A 10989-nucleotide genomic window follows, 5' to 3' on the forward strand; every position below is an offset into this window, starting at 1 on the left:
TCCCCCTTGGGCTTTCTGTCCTCCCCCTTGCGCTTTCTGTCCTCCCCCTTGCGCTTTCTGTCCTCCCCCTTGCGCTTTCTGTCCTCGCCCTTGCGCTTTCTGTCCTCCCATTACGCTATCCCCCCTTTGTGCTGTCCCCTGTCCCCCCCTTGTGCTGTCCCCTGTCCCCCCTTGTGCTGCCCCCTGTCACCCCCCCTTGTGCTGCCCCCTGTCACCCCCCTTGTGCTGCCCCCTGTTCCCCCCCTTGGGCTGTCCCCTGTTCCCCCCCCTTGGGCTGTCCTCCCCCTTGGGCTGTCCCCCGTGTCCCCTTGGGCTGCTCCCCGTCCCCCCTTGTGCTGTCCCTTCTCCACTTTTGTGCTGTCCCTCTTCCCCTTGTGGATCTCTCATCCCTCTTCTGCTGTCCTTCATCTTCCTCCTCCCTTGCATTGCCCCTACACCCCCTTGCATTGCCCCACCTCCCTCCCATGTACTGTCGCTGCTCCCTCCCTTGTGCTGTTGCTGCTTCCTCCCTTGTACTGTCACTGCTTCCTCCCTAGCGCTGTCCCTCCTCCCCCTTGCACTGTCCCTCCTCCCCCTTGCACTGTCCCTCCTCCCCCTTGCACTGTCCCTCCCCCCCTTGCACTGTCCCTCCTCCCCCTTGCACTATTCCTCCTCCCCCTTGCGCTGTACCTCCTTGCCCTTGCACTATCCCTCCTCCCCCTTTACACTGTCCCCGATTCCTTGCACTGTCCCTTCTCCCCTTGTGCTGTCTCTCCCCCCTTGTGCTGTCACTCCTCCCTCCCTTGGGCTGTCACTCCTCCCTCCCTTGGGCTGTCACTCCTCCCTCCCTTGGGCTGTCACTCCTCCCTCCCTTGGGCTGTCACTCCTCCCTCCCTTGGGCTGTCCCTCCTCCCTCCCTTGGGCTGTCCCCACCCTCCTCTCTCCTTGCATTGCCCCTGCTCCCTCCCTTGCACTGTTGCTGCTCCCTCCCTTGTGCTGTTCCTCCCCTTTTACGCTGTCCCCTGACCCATTTCACTGTCCACTTGTGATGTCCTTTCTCCCCTTGTGCCGTCTCTCGCCCCCCCCTTCTGCTGTCCTTCATTCTCACCCTTGCGTTGTCCGGACACCCTCCCTGCGCTGTCACTCCTCCCTCCCTTGGGCTGTTCCTCCCTCCTTTACACTGTACCTCCTTCCTCTTTACACTGTCCCCTTTGTGCTGCCTCCTCCCCCTTCTGCTGTCCCTTCTCCACTTTTGCTGTCTCTCGTCCCCCCTTGCGCTGTCCCTACACCCTCCCTTGCGCTGTCCCTCCTCCCCCCCTTGCGCTGTCCCTCCTCCCCCCCTTGCGCTGTCCCTCCTCCCCCCCTTGCGCGGTCCCTCCTCCTCCCCCTTGTGCTGTTTTTAATACCAGTACTAAGGATATTAAACTGTAGGTTGTTTAATGAGACATTACAATGTATACTCTCCTTACCATCCAGAGAGGTAGCAGTGGCTGTTTACATGTTCTTTGAAGGAGAAAAGCAGCCCCTTGTGGGTATGTTTGTTGCAAAAAAGATTGTGTATGTAACAAGCTTTTATTATGGATTTCTAATGCAATCTTTTTGCATAGAATTAATTATTCAATATATTTTTGTATTTCAAAAGTGTATATTTTGTATGCTGTCTTTTATGGAGATATGCTTCGAAATAAAGATTAATTCTACTGTGGCTATTGTTTGGCTATGTTCACACCCAGTACACGCCCATGTGTATGCTAAAGGCAATGGGGGTCATTCCGAGCATGGAGGTAAGGTAAAAACCATGCTTTACCGGCATGGTTTTCCGCTCCATGCTATTCTGACCCTTCAGACCGTTAATTACGCCACCGTAAACTACAATGCCGTAATTATCGGTCTTGGAACGCGCGCGTGCCGAACCATGCCGAAATTAACGGCATGGCGTAAACCGGAGCTGATCACAAGTAAGGAACACACGTAAATTACGGCCTCCTCAAGGCCCTAAAGTACCTTACCGGCATGGAGTACATACAGGCATCTCAGAGAAGGAGTAAAGAACCCTGAGCAGTGGGTCCCAGAGCCACAGGTGCACACATGCAACACAGATGGAGGCCAGGAGTCTGCCACAGCAGAAAAGGAACACACCCACACACCACCTCCCTCCCACACCAAGATGACACCAATAGAACAAGCAAGGCCACAACCACACAAACCCCTGCAACAACACCGCGCCCCCCACTGAGGAGACACAGGGGTAGAAGGAGGGGGAGACAGGCCCTGCATGCAGCACCACTGCAGCCTCCGTTACCACCCCATCAGCCCCCATGCACACGCAGCATGTCCGGCCACTCAAGGAGAAGTCCTACCAGATACACACCCCTGACCACCTAGACTGCGACACCGTCACCACCATATCGCGCCACAGACACAAGAAAAGCGAGCACCATACAAATGTACAGTGACAACTTGGCACAAGTGACGGTGTTGCCTGTGCCCCAAACCCATTCCACAGGGACCTACCAGCACACAGTGACATGTCACAACCGTCCATTAGGCGGCCACATATACAAGTGCCGTTACACCTCCCCAAGCACACAAGGGCCTGCCAATCCCCAACATGGACCACCCATGAGATACACAACAGTAAAGCTGGACCTAATGCAAATGGAGGCATGCCAAATGACAATGGTGCCCCTGACAGCACCCACAGGTCGTATGTGGACCAGCATTGCATTCAGGTGGCGGTCAGCAACTGCAAACAATACCACTCCCCCTACGTGCAGATGTAATCCAACGCTACCAAGAACCGCACACATGGGTGGGCCCGACACCAAACAACTACACATGACTCAAAGGGCCAGCAGTTCACCACGCTACCGCGCCACATGGTCCAACATGCAGGATGACCTGCCTGGCTGGCGGTTGAGTCGTCTGACTGTGTCATGCAAGTGCACTGGTGCCATGGGGTGGGTGCCCGCATGAACCAACTGGGTTGAAATGATGAAGCCACCGTACGGTGTTCACCCCGACAACAAACCTGCCACAGAACCAGTGCAACGGCACATACAAACAGATTCCCACTTTGCTAGAATAAGGCACTCACAACACACTACATCTCCACCAACTGACAAGGGCTAATCACACTACACCAGCACCACTCATTGGCGGACACCACAACCGTAAGCGCATATTGGAAGACACACTGCACATGCACAATGTGGCATCCCCCAGCTTGGCACCACATTGGAGACCCATCCCTGGGAGTGGAATTAACGGAGGGCAGCAGTGGTACGACATCACGTCACCGGCATGGCACACCCATAGGAGTGTTTGGAATCACCATAGAATGGATCAGAGCAGGATGATGACCATGATCCACAGACTACAGCCGTCACACCCAAATACGATTCTACACAGTACACAGCACCACATTGATCCGACATCCGGACAGCAGCATGCAACAAAGGAACATGTACCCCAAGATGTCCACACCATCGTTCACGGACCATCATGTTGACGCAACCCCCCACTGCATTGCATTGGACACATATTTGTGTCCATGAACGTGCGCAATACATCTATGGACATGTGCAGATGGCCATCATTGAAACCCTGCCATGACAGCCAAGTACTGTTCTCCACCATGACAGTCCACACATTCACCTCATTTGGCTACACATGCAGCTGTTGTTGGCTGTCCCTTGACAAAAAGCCACATGACCCCTGTCATTAACCCCCTGAACAGGCCCATGGGGCAACCAGACAATGGCCATACCCGTGCATGTGTGTAGATGAAGCAGTCACCTGGCTTGCATGAAGCACATATGTGCCGGCGAAGCAAGACTGGTGGATGACCCATCCACTGATATCTGGTGTCGAATGAGCCCATGTCATATGTGGAGATGGACCAAAAGTGCATCCCTACATGAGCGGCTATCACCCCTGGCATGGTACTGCTACAACCACAGGACGATGCGGTGAAGGCGGAGGGTGAAGTGGCAACAAAGGTTCATTGAGGCAGTGCACTTGAGGGACATGTAATGCTCTGTACTTACAGTGGACAAGATCTCCAGGACACAAGTCAGTAGAGGGTGTCATGACATAGGCACACAGGGCACTGGACTTGTGTATACTTGTACACCATGCACTGGCAGTAGTCAATGAACAAATGTGCAATGATGAATGTCCACAACGGTTGAAGTTTGCGACACCAATTGTGTATTGTGAGAAAAACAAAATAGAGCATACATCAGCAGCAGCCCCTCCCCCCAACTCCAGAACAAACCATCACCCCCCTTCCCCCTCCCCCCCAACACCAGAACAAACTATCACACCCCTCCCCCCAACTCCAGAACAAACCATCACCCCCCTCCCCCAACTCCAGAACAAACCATCACCCTCCTCCCCCCTCCCCCCAACTCCAGAGCAGTTGTTCCATGTAGGATGTGAAGCCCACATGTGGCAGGAATGCCTAATGTTTCTTGCTCCCCTTATCTGGGGGAGGCATATCCCGCTGACGCATGGAACGCCGAGTGCGTCTCTCCAGGTTGCCTTGCGTGGCCTCACTGGTTGTGGCCCTGTCCTCCTGCTGTGGCACGGAATTTGAATGGCCTGCCTCAAGGGCATTCGCTATGCGGCCAAGGACATACCATAGCCGGGTCGTGCTGTCTGTCAAAGAGTCACACAATTTGGTGGTGCAGTCGGTGAGGGACTGCCGCATTTGACTGAGTTCTTCATGCAATTCTGCCCTGGCCTGGCAGTTGTCCTCAATGTAGTTTTGTATGAGGTCCGTCAACTGATGCACTCGCTGCCCGCCAAAAGATGGGAAACCATCGGAAGATCCACTTGGTCCAGTATGCTCTGCAGGTGGCGGTATGGATGGACTGGGGAGATTGTCGTCATACCCCTGCGGGTCGAGTTCCGGACTGTGCACAGGTGAAGGGGCATCCCCAGAGTCACTGCATGAGGCCAGTGTTACGATGCATGGCGCTGGGCTGTGCACTGTGTCTTGGCCGTCCTCCAACAAGGCCCCCCAGATGGGTGACGGGCTGTGCTCACACTCATCAGGCGCGGTAGCAGCAGCCTCCCCAGAGACGCGTGACTGTGCCAAGCTAGGGGTTGGCATAGTTGCTGCCGCCGATGCTGTGTGGGATGGTGGTCTGGCAGCTTCCAGTGGCCTTTCCGTAGGCAGGGGGGTGGTTGTTTTTGGTGCTGGCTTTGGCCTGACCCTGCCACTACCCGTGGAGGTGCTTGGCCGGCTTGATTGGGGCTATGTGCTGTCATGGTCAGTGCCTGTGGGGGTAGAAGAGAGGGACAACATTAGTGAATGTGCAATGTCCTATTTGCATACATGGCTGCATGGACATTTCGGTCATTTTAGGTTTGTTCTGTTTTGGGGGTAGCTATGGCAGTGATACATGTGCATGGTAATGACATATATGCATGTTTGGGAGTGACTCATTGTGCCCTGGTTAGGTACATTTTGGCTAGTACAATGCCTAACACGCTGGACAGTGTTCATGATGGGCTGTGCACGTCAATGCACTATGGTTGAGGTGCGTTATGTACTCGCCCTTGGACCAATGTTAGGCGGCACTTGCCTCAGCATTTGTTGGATGGGGGAATGCGTTGGATGGGTGGAGGGCAACACGAGAGGGTGCCTTCGATGGCCCCTGGGTCAGTTTTCATCATGCAATGTACATTACCAGTGTACACTCACCTCCTTCTGCAGAAGTCGTTTCCTCGCACTCCATGGTCCCCACGCCCTCAATGGATTCAGTGCCAATGAGAGCCGCACAGGTCTCCTCCCACGGCTCAAGTTGGACTGCGGTACTTGGTCCACCTCCCGTCTGCAGGGCCTGGCTGCGGTTGCTGGAGAGGAGGCCCCGCATCCGCAGGTCATCCCACCGCTTGCGGCAGTCCCTGTGGGTGCGGGGGGTGTTGCCTACAGCGCGCACCCTCTGTGCAAGTTCTGCCCAGATGTTCTTCTTGCGGAGGGTGGACTCCCTCCGCATGTCGCTGCTGAAGACAACATCGGCATGCTCTGCCAGGAAGTCGACCATGGCCTAGAGTTCCTCGGGGCAGAATCTCTGCTTGCGAATGCATCCGCCGCCCTTTTGGGTGCTTTGGGTATGTTGTGAGGTGCCTGGGCCTGTTCCCGACTTTAGTTCCCTCATGAGGGTGCTGGCGGCTGAGGATGGCAATGGATTGTGTTTTTAAAGATGGCCGCCGCTCTCCTTCCCGTTCCTGTGCGATGTCGTAATTTCCGGTTCCTTTTTTTTACTGCGGTGACCATAATTTACGGTCTCCGTAAATTACGGTCAGCGTTATGCACTGACGCTACAGCTTACAGGGCGGTGTTGTTTACGCGTCGCAGCATGCCGGTAGGGGTTTTTCGGGGCGTTTTGCGGCAGGCCGCTCGGTACTTTTCCGGCATGGCGCAAAGCACGTGTCCGCGAGCTCGGAATGGGCCGAAAATTGCGGTCTTGCACCAGCCCGGTGTCGTACTTTACGCCATGCCGGAAAGTACCGATACTTACCGGCATGGCACGGAATGAGGCCCAATGTCTTTTTTCGCCCACTTGCAGCCCAGAACCACCCATAAAAGGGTTTCCTTTTACAGCAAACTATGTTCTGGCGTGATGCTGCCTTTGTTATTTATAAGCAGAGATTAATTCTACTGTGGCTATTGTTTGGCTATGTTCACACCCAGTACACGCCCAGGTATATGCTAAAGGCAATGGGCCTCATTACGAGTAGCGCGGTAAAAACGGGGTCATTACCGGCATGGAGGTACGAGCGGGTCTGTGCTCGTATGACGCCGCTAATAGCGGATGATTACGAGAGCGCACGCGAACCCCCATGCCGGTAATGGCCATACCGGCATGCTGCTAAAGGTCCTCCAACCCCCCGTCACGGGACCCGCCGATACCGCCTCCGCCTAGGAAGAACCCCTTAATACTGACCCGGTAATAACAACATGCTAATAGCGGGCACGAAATACCGGACCCGGAAGTAACGTCATCGCGTCGGAACGGGAAATGTGCCGGTGGCCATCTTTAAAAACACAATCCATTGCAATCCTCCCAAACCAACAGTTGTTTACAGGAGAGACCAGTGGCAATACTTATACCATGTCCAAGGCAACCTGGAAGACTACCCCTCGCCTGTGGAAAAAGCGCTTTTCTGATGCAGAATTGAACATGCTTGCGGACACCCTTGCCGCACATGCTGATGTGATAAAAGATCAGAACCTGACGCGTGAGGTGCAGCACCGCAAGAAGGAGATCTGGCAGGAGGTAGCCCGCAAGGTTTCCGCTGTTGGAACCACCCCACGGACAGTAAGGATTGAAAGAAGAGGTGGGATTACCTCCTCCTCAGGGTCCGTAATATCCTTGCAAGCAACAGGAGGGAGGCCATGTTTACAGACAGGGGTCCCCACTCTACTGCCAAACTGACCACCTGGGAGGAGACGGTAAGCACCTTCATCAATCTGGAGTCCATCAGTGGGTTTGGGGAGATGGAGACGGGTGCGGCAACATCAACAGAAGGAGGTGAGTGACCCTGCAGATCCCTGTAGGGGAAACCATGACGTAGCACAAGTGATGTGGAAGAGAGTCTAGGCAAGGCAATGCATGTCCCAACACACACATGAACATATTCTAGTCCAGATGGAGGGCCAAACCCTGCCACACTGAAATGCATGCTGAGTGCCAATCCCATTACCAACACACAGCCAACATACATGGACCATGCCCATGTAATACAAACCCCAATACAACGGCATGCCACCTGCCATGCAGCAAATGCCAAAATGCCCCCTCATACTGCCCTGTGTGACACACCTGTAAGATATGAATGCATGATTAATTAAATACTCCACAGCACCATAGAATGCATCTGGCATGTAACACCATCACTGATGCCCTGCATCTCTTCTACCCCCCCAGGCACCGATGGAGAAGATGTCAGCCAGGATACCACCACAAGGGCATCCACGTCCCGGCCACATAAAACGGCAACCCACACACCACCGCCGGGGCAGCCTCGCAGCCCACACCTACAGCCAGTGCGCCTGACACTGTGGACACCCAGCTGCCAACACCTACAGCCAGTGCGCCTGACACTGTGGACACCCAGCTGCCCACACCTACACCAGTGGAAGGCAAGGCCCTAGAACCACTGGCCACCACCGAAGATGACTTGGAGGAGTATGTGGACTAGGAAGGAGTCCCGCATGTGGCATGTCCACGTACCCCAAGCCCCGTGTCCACCCCCCCACCGCAAACTCAGCCCTCACCCACCTACAGCAGTGCCAGTCCCTGCCTGCACGATTCCGACCTGAGCCCCATCCCTGAGGACAGCACTGATAATGCAGGCCCTGTGACAGCACCCTCGAACACTGCTGCTCCCACCAACAGCCTTGAGGTACGGCTGGTGAGGGTGGAGACCCGACAGGAGTCAATGTTGGACCTGCTGTGCCAATACATCGCGGATGGCGAGGACACCAGGCGGGAGATAGCCACAGCCATAGCGGGGACCACAGCCGCCATAACGGCCAACACAGCCGCAGTCAATGCCTTGGCAGTGCTGATGAGAGACTGTCTGGGGGCCATCACACAGGTACTGACATCCATTCTGCTGCACATGCAGCGGCCACGACTTGCAGCAGGCGTGGAAATCCCCACCAGCCACCACACCTGCTTCCTCTGTCCCCACTTCCTCTGGACCTCCCAGCCCTGTGCGTCCTACGAGAAGGAGTGCGAGGCACACTGAAATGCTGCCCCCCGACAGCAAGAAGTCCCGCAAATAGTGTGGGAGAACTATGGGAGTGGCTCAGATGCTGTTGGGAGTGAATGGGAGCATTAGGGGGAGTTCTCTGGGGGGGTTTGGGAGTTCACTGGGGGGGTTTTGGGAGTTCAGTGGGGGTTTTGGGAGTTCACTGGGGGGTTGGGAGTTCACTGGAGGTTTGGGGGGGGGTTGTCACATTTTTGCAGTTTGAATCAATACACCCATTGTGTGAAAAAAACATTGTTTTTTCATGAACATTGTTCATTTCCTGTGTATCCATTTAATGTATGACGGTGTTCAGTACCCAACTCCCAACATTCTCCCAAAAAACATTGTTTTTTCATGATCATTGTTCATTTCCTGTGTATCCATTTAATGTATGACGGTGTTCAGTACCCAACTCCCAACATTCCCTGTGTGCATGTCCACATGGACCCAGTGTGTCACTGACACATGTCTATCAAAGTCCCTGTGGTTCAGAATTATTCGTGAATCAGTGATTGGCGTACTGCATGGCCATCCTGTGCATCACATACTGGCAGGGGTGCTGCTTCACCTCCGTCTCCATCCTCATCCTCACCCGGTGCATGCATGTCAATGTCAGGTGGCAGTGGTACATTTTTCCGGACGCACATGTTGTGCAGCATGACACAGGCCATGGTGATCTTAGCCAAATTCTCAGGCCTATAAAGGAATGCTCCACCAGACCTGCTTAGGCAGCGGAACCACGCCTTCAACAGGCCAAAGGTCTGCTCAATCACAACACGGGTATGAGTGTGAACCCGATTGTACTCCTCTTCATGGCTGCTCCGCGGGTTCCGTACAGGGGTAAGTAGCCACGGCTTCAAGGGATATCCTCCATCACCTGCAAGTAAATACAAACAGGTGTGTGTCACTCTGAGCTGCCACCTTCAGGATTCACAGTCATGCCCGTAGCTATTTGGTGTGGACATGCCCATGTCCCTGTACGTATGCACAGATATTGTCTAGATGCATTCTATACTGCTATGAGGTGTGGTAGTCTGGATGGCCGTCAATAGATGATGCAGGGTGAAATAATGCATGCTGAGGCAGATGTACTGTTGTTGTACGACAATGTTTAGCCTCCCATTTATGCTGTGTATACTACACTGTGCATGGTCACACTAGCCACATTGGCACAGTTGCGATCCTGTTTAGTCATGCATTGCTTGACATACACATGGTGGGCAGGTTGTGCGTCTTATATGTGGTCATTGATATGCGTAAATGGTCAGATGTGTGCCAATGATGTGTCATGTTGGGAGGTTCAGGTCAGGTGTCATTAGCTCTGCGTGCATTCTCCACTCACCCCCCTTCCCACCCAGGTGGAGTATGCATCCCCCCCATTCCCACCCAGGTGGATTATGCATCCCCCCATTCCCACCCAGGTGGAGTATGCAACCCCCATTCCCACCCAGGTGGAGTATGCATCCCCCATTCCCACCCAGGTGGAGTATGCACCCCCCCATTCCCACCCTGGTGGAGTATGCATCCCCCCATTCCCGCCCAGGTGGAGTATCATGTGACGGGGTAGCGTGGAGTTACGCCGCAACATAGCATCATGTGTTGATCCGGGAAATCGGGCGCAGCAATGTGTGATGATCTTGCTGGAGTCACATACCATCTGCACATTGATGGAGTGGTATAGCTGGCGATTGCGGTACACCGCCTCTACGGCATGGGGGACTACCGATTCTACATGGGTGCAGTCCAGGGCACAGACACAATTGGGCATGCCTGTCAGTGCATGGAGGCCTACTTTGGTGTCGGCTATCTCCTGGGCAGTCAGTGGTAGGGATATGTGGGTGCTAGCGTGCTTCAGGAGGGCATCCAGCACTTGGTTCAGCAAGCGTGAAAATAGTGGTTGCGAAATGCCATGCAGCTGGCCCACTGTGTGCTGGTAGGTATCTGTGGCCAGGAAGTGGAGCACAGACCCCACCTTTAGTACCTGGGGAATGGCAGTGCGTATTTCTATCAGGCTGACAATGTCGTTGTGTATCATGTCCACTATGGTGGTGATGGTGTCCCGGTCCAACCGGTACAGGGTGTGGATCTGCTCAGGGGTTAGATTGAATGGACTGGGTCTGATGCGAGAGATTGGCGGCTGCCTATGAGGAACTACTGGCTGCACTGGTGGTAATTGCTGGGCCTGTCTCACCCTCCTTCTCCTCCTGCATCTCCTCTGTGTTGCCTGTTGTTGTGGCT

Source organism: Ambystoma mexicanum, chromosome 2p (assembly GCF_040938575.1).
Source record: "Ambystoma mexicanum isolate Mex_15411 chromosome 2p, UKY_AmexF1_1, whole genome shotgun sequence".
NCBI classification, from domain to species: domain Eukaryota; kingdom Metazoa; phylum Chordata; class Amphibia; order Caudata; family Ambystomatidae; genus Ambystoma; species Ambystoma mexicanum.